The sequence below is a fragment of the Gavialis gangeticus genome, unplaced genomic scaffold (genome assembly GCF_001723915.1).
Source record: "Gavialis gangeticus isolate Ggan-Ray unplaced genomic scaffold, GavGan_comp1, whole genome shotgun sequence".
NCBI lineage: Eukaryota > Metazoa > Chordata > Crocodylia > Gavialidae > Gavialis > Gavialis gangeticus.
In genome coordinates, this window is record NW_017729026.1 from 12,555,085 (window position 1) to 12,561,326 (window position 6,242).

The window sequence follows — 6,242 nt, forward strand, 5'->3', positions numbered from 1 at the left end:
CAGGTACTGATCAAGGAGCTAGATGGATCAAAATATCATCCCTACTATATAGGAAATTATGAATCAGTATGAATTCAGCAAGGGCAAGTCATGCCTGACCAACCTGATTGCCTCCTATGGTAAGATGACTGGCTCTGTGGTTGTGGGAAGAGCAGTGGACATGATACACTTTGATTTTAGCAAGGATTTGGATATGGTCTCCTACACCATTCTCGCAAGCAAACTGAGGAAGTACAGGTTGGATTAACGGACTGTAAGTTCGATAGAAAACTCTCTGGATCATCAGGATGTCTAGCTGGCAGCCAGTATCAAGCAGAGAGCCCCAGGGGTTGGTCCTGGGGCTGGTTTCTTCAATACCTTTATCAACAATCTGGAAGATGGGATGAAGCGTACCCTCAGCAAGTTTGCGGATGACACCAAGTTGGGTAAAGTAGTAGATATGCTGGAGGGTAGGTTTAGGATTCAGAGAGACCTAGACAAATTGTAGGACTGGAACAAAAGAAATCTCATGAAGTTCTGTAAGGAGAAGTGCAAAGTTCTGCACTTATAACAGAATAATCCCATTCACCAGTACAGGCTGGGCACTGACTGGCTAAATAGCAGCTCTGCAGAAAAGGACCTGGAGGTTACAGTAAGCTGAATATGAGCCAACAGTGTGTCCCTGTTGCAAAGAAGGGTAACAGCATACTAGGCTGTATTAGTAGAAGCATTGCTAGTTGATCTAGGGAAATGATTATTCCCCTCTATTTGGCACTGGTGAGGCCACATCTGGAGTACTGTACCCAGTTTTGAGCCCCCCATTACAGAAAGGATGTGGACAAATTGGAGAGAGTCCTGGGGAGGGCAACAAAAATGTTCAGATGCCTGGGGCACATGATTTCTCAGGAGAGGCTGAGGGAACGGGGCTTATTTAGTTTAGAGAAGAAAAGCCTGAGTTGGGATTTAATAGCATTCTTCAACTACCTGAAAAATGGTCACAAAGAGGAAGGAGCTGGACAGCGTGGCAGATAACAAAACAAAAAAGATGTTCTCAGGTTACAACAAAGGAAGTTTAGGTTAGATATTAGGAAAAACTCTCAGTAGGAGGGTAGGAAAGCTCCGGAACAGGTTATATAGAGAGGTTGTGGCATCTCCATCCTTATCCTGGGAAGATAAAGTCTTGGCGGGGCTGACGGGGGATTGTCCTGCTTTCAGCAGATAGGACTTGGACTAATTGACCTCCTGAGGTCCCTTCCAACCCTAATTTTCTATGATTCTATGACTTTACTATATATGAATGCCTTCTCTTCAGTTTCTCTCCAACATACCTAAGCTTAGAAGGCTGATTTAAGGCTTTTTTTCACTCCTACTTCCTCAAACATGGCCTTTCCCAATATCTTAAGAAAATGTTGGGCAGAAGATAACATAGCAGACATCACTTCAATTTTTGTGTTCCCAATATTTTGCTAGTTTTTTCTCAGATTTGGAAACTTTTAAATTCCTAATATAGAACACATATAAGAAAGAAGACAGAGAGAGAGAAATAAAAAGGACTGTACAGGTTTTTTGAGACTATAAGTAAATAATATAGAGGGCATCTTTTCATGCACAATGCAGAGTTAATTCTTTTAGAGGCATAGTATTAAAGCTAATATGCCCCTCAGCATGTTTACTTTACTTACTTTTGAAATAGTTTCTTTTGTGAACAGGCACAATATGCTCACTGGAGTCTAAAACAATTTATAGGCTGCACAAGGAAGTTTCTCCCTCAGGGATAAAACTGAGGTTTAAGACTACGTCATATTTATCCTCTCTTGTGAGTTCAAATAAACTTTGGTTTCCATTGAAGGTCACTGGGACCCAATCCAATGCCCAATGAAGCCAACAGATTGTGGTCTCCAGAGGGTGGATGTGATTTAAATCAAATTGATTTAAATCATGTTTTAAATCATTGGTCAGGAAGCCTTGATTTAATTATTGTGTTCTACAAAATGCATAAATGGTGGGGGAAAATATTATTTGAGGGGGCTGAGCCCCACCTGGCCCCACCCCTCCCTCCCATAGGGCTGTTGCAGGGCCGGCTGGTGCTCTATGTGGTGGCGGAGGAGCAGCTGCACACTGAGTGGTGCCAGGAGGTGCAGTTGCACACAAAGCTGCAGGACTGTGGCTACATAGTGCTGCTGCTGTCACCAGCTGCTGCAAAAAGTTTTTTTGGGGTTTTTTTGTTTTTTGGGGGGGGGAAGTGCCTAAATCCTGTTTGCCCCAGCCTTCGGCTGCCTGTGACAAAAAGTGCATTCTTATTCTTTGATATCTTTTATTCCAGGGGTAGGCAACCCATGGAATGGGTGCCAGAGTGTGGCACTCAAAGGCATTTTGCTTGGCACGTGTGCCTCTGGGTGGATGGTGGGGAAGGGGCCGGGGCTAGATGGCAACAGCAAGGATTGAGCCCCTCATGGCTCCCCTGTCATCTACGCCTGGCACACCAACATCTTACAAGTTGAAGCTGTGGGTGTTTTGGGCACTCTGACCCCTATTTTATTCATTTAGCTTCTTGAAACTTTGCACTTTTAGAGGAAGGTAAGTGCTTGATTGTGTGTACACAAACTTGCAGAGAGACAATAGGGCTGATGGGTAGGTAATCAGGTCTGTTATCTCTCATCTCCATATACTGCTGTTAACAAGGATGCTATCTCTGGAGACAACAAACTCTCCCTAGGCCTGAAGGGCATTTGTGCCCGAAAGCTTGTAAAGAACAATTTTTCCAACTATTTCGTTGGTCTAATAAAAGATATCACATCTACCCAAAGAACCTTGTCTGCCTATGATCTCTGGAGACACAAATCCACAATTTGAGAACTGAAATTAAGCATCACAGAAATGCTTAATGTCATCTTCTAGACTAAGCACTGAGTCCCATTGGGTAGAGTAGTTTTCTTTAATCTTTGCTAATCTATAAAGGAGCCTCTGGGAACCCCATAACATTGGGCCTCTAATATAGTCCATGGCCTGTTGTGACCTATTTATAAAACTTTTAAAAGGTACATGAATATATTGTCTCAAATAGTATATAATTAGAAGTTATAATCCCTATTCCATGGTGATATATTTGAGCTTTAATGCACCTTAACTTAAAACTATCTTTATATAACTTTATTTTTAAAAGCATCTTAACAAAATATAAAAAATATGATTAAATTAAAAAATCTGATTTAAATTTTAAAAATCCATTTTTTTTTAAATCACTGATTTTTATCCACTCTGGGTCTCCATTGGATTCTGGATCAGGTCTTCAGAGCATAAAGATTTTAGGATTCTCAGTACTTTAAAAAAAGGATCTGTTTTATTCAGAGTAATATAACTTAAAAGGGGCATTTTAAGACTTTCCAAGGCCTAAAAGTATAACTCTTTAAAAAACATTTTTGCTTTCTACATAATTGTCTGTTTGGCTACATTTATTACTTTTGTCCAGTGCCTCAGATCAAAAGATGGTTTTAATAACCGCCCCCCCAGCAAAATCTGGTTAATTCATCACTCCTAGGGAATTGGTAATGATGACTAACTACTCATAAATGACTAATCCTTAATAGTAGCCATTTTCAAATTTTTAGGAGATGTATTTTTCATGCCACATTGAGACCCATTTAAGAATGGTTTAGACATTTATAATGAAGGGAAACTATATTACAAACATTCCAAGTGCAAATTATATATACTATGGCTTACTATACAAGAACTGCATTATTAGATAAATGCTTAATGTACTGTTTCTTACTGCAATTCAGAATGTCATTTATATAATTATTACATGATTATGAGGAAGTAAAGTAATCACTTGAAGGCTTTTGCTTTGCACACTTACATGCACTCATCACCAAAGGAGAAGATAGTTCGCCAAAATGGAACTGTTGATTGTCTACATGTTGTCGAAGCAAGAAATGTCGAAGAGAATCCAATGCTTTGTAAGCATCACTAGGCTTGACATATGCTATGGAGGGCATAGGTCAGTACCTTTTAAGCTGCCTAATTATCAGGAGCAGATTTTCATTGCGATTTGATGTACATTGTGATGTACCTTTGGAAATTACTAATTATGCTTTCACAGATGATGATTTAGTCAAAGTATTTTCTGCATAAATCAACGGACCTCTGGCAGGGAGTAGTGTGCCATTTAATAAGACAAAAATAACAAGTTACCCAGTGACTAATTAACCAGATTTCAGTGTAATATGGGACCTAAAACCTAAAGGGTCCTAAAAACAAAAAGCTAGGAACACAGGATTTTCCTACCCACACTTAAAGATGCACCCTGCCTTTAATACCCCAGATATATACCAAAACCTAAACCTCTGTATTCTATAATAATGAAGATAAAGAACCATTATCAGTCCAAAAATCAGGTCTTACACAATAAGCCTATCTATGAACAAGATCTGACCGATTTCTGCTTGCTAAAGCATGACTTTGATTAAAAAAAAAAAAGAAGCTGACAGGTACTTTTCCATACATCCTAACTAGGTAACAGAAAGGTTTGTGAAAGAATACAGACAAAATAAAATAAAGTTGTTTATTTCTCTTCTCTATTTTCAGGTTCTTATTCAAATCAGAGAAATGTTTGCTCATGCTGCATGAAACAGCTCCAGGTAGGCATCAATTTCAACCAAAATGTACCAAATCCCAGTTTCTCAGTAATGAGACTCTCCTGGAAAAAATGCTGGTAGCTTTCTTCTTCATAAAGGATAAGGTCTTGGTTATATACACATTCAAATATAGCCTACTTTCACTATCTGAAATAGAATATATTAATGCTCATTAGTGTAAAGTCTCAATCAAAACATATTACATAAAGCTGCAATTACACTGATACTGTAAGGAATTCCAGAACAAAACAAGTTAGGCAGTTGGTGTACAGAAGTTTAAAAAAATACATATGTAATTTTCTACCAAGAAGCTTCACTGAGATTTGGGTCAACTGGTCTCATTTCTGGATCTCCCAAGATATGATGGACTTGATATTTAGCTGGTATGAACTGAAATCAATGCTGATATGCTGAGTTACACCATGACCTGGCCCTGTGTCTCCCAAAAAGCATCTATCAATATTCAATCCGCAATATGTCTACTTATACTTAAAATATGGAGTATATTAACTCTGAATAAAATCTTGAAGCATTTTTTTTATTTAAGAGGCTTATCTGTAAGAATATGGATCTCAAAATCTGATTAGATTTAAAAAAGATACTGCTAACCATATGAGTGCTAGGTACATATGACATACATCCAGATCTGGGCATAGATATGAACTCTAAGGATGCAACTTGTATATACACAAAAGTACAGTATATAATTATACAATTTGCATCCATATATCATAATGTTACACTGATCATCAGAGAACTTCATAAAATAATAGAAGACAATTCATAACTCTGCTTCAAAGTCTCTTAAAGGATAACAATTGCTATTCCAATGTTTTCTTCCACTGGAAAGAAGCTCATATAAAAGCTGTGGCCCAAATTTCAAAGGTGGATGTATCCCCATTTCTCATCTACTTCTGTTGGAGCTGTCTTTGTGCAACACTTTTCAGACAAAGACCCCTGTATATTATTCACTTCATAACTATATTTTCATGGTAAGAGCATATTTAAGAGTGCAGAAATACAATGATTTGTTCAAAACCATTCCAAGAATATGATCACATATGGAGGCACTAAGTGCTGGCATACAGCATTCAGCAGTCTGACCAATTAATCAATAAGTAAGTATTAAAGCTGTATTTCTGGCTTTCCGTGTGCTGGTCACGTGGTTAAATGTGGTTTGCTAGAAGAGGCAACAGGGCCTTCTAACTGCTGACACTACTAAATTGCTGTAATATTATGTACAGCTAAAGTCTATGAGAGTCTCCCACAGGATTTCTCTTCTGAAATTTGATATTACTTCTCAACATTAGAGTCATCACTGGAGATGGCTGCTAAGCTGTGAATGGTGTCTTTTGAGTTTAACGTTAGAAAAGTAAATCACTGCTGCAGTGAAACAGCTTCTTTGATTCTCACAAGGTGCATCTACACATGAAATTAGCACAGCTGAATAAGCTCCGGTGCAATTCATGCTGGAGTTTATTTACATATGTGCCCAGGACTGCAGCATGCAGCACAGCTCTGGCTCGCAGGGATCCCCGGGAGGCTCAACGTGCTGCAGAGGGGCTGGCTGGGACACAGTGTGGGGCTAGCCAGCAGGCAGCCTCATGGCCTGGCCAATCCCGGTCG

At 39.0% G+C, this 6,242-nt stretch overlaps 1 protein-coding gene across 1 annotated transcript in view; it reads right to left on the bottom strand.

Moving 5' to 3' along the window:
* Window positions 1–3,619: 3,619 nt before the first annotated feature.
* CLVS2 (clavesin 2) overlaps window positions 3,620–6,242 on the bottom strand; it is a 119,052-nt gene continuing 116,429 nt past the window's right edge. The window contains exon 6 of the transcript XR_002097912.1: window positions 3,620–4,763. The gene's annotated coding sequence lies outside the window, so the exon portion shown is untranslated. The remainder of the gene's footprint in view (window positions 4,764–6,242) is intronic.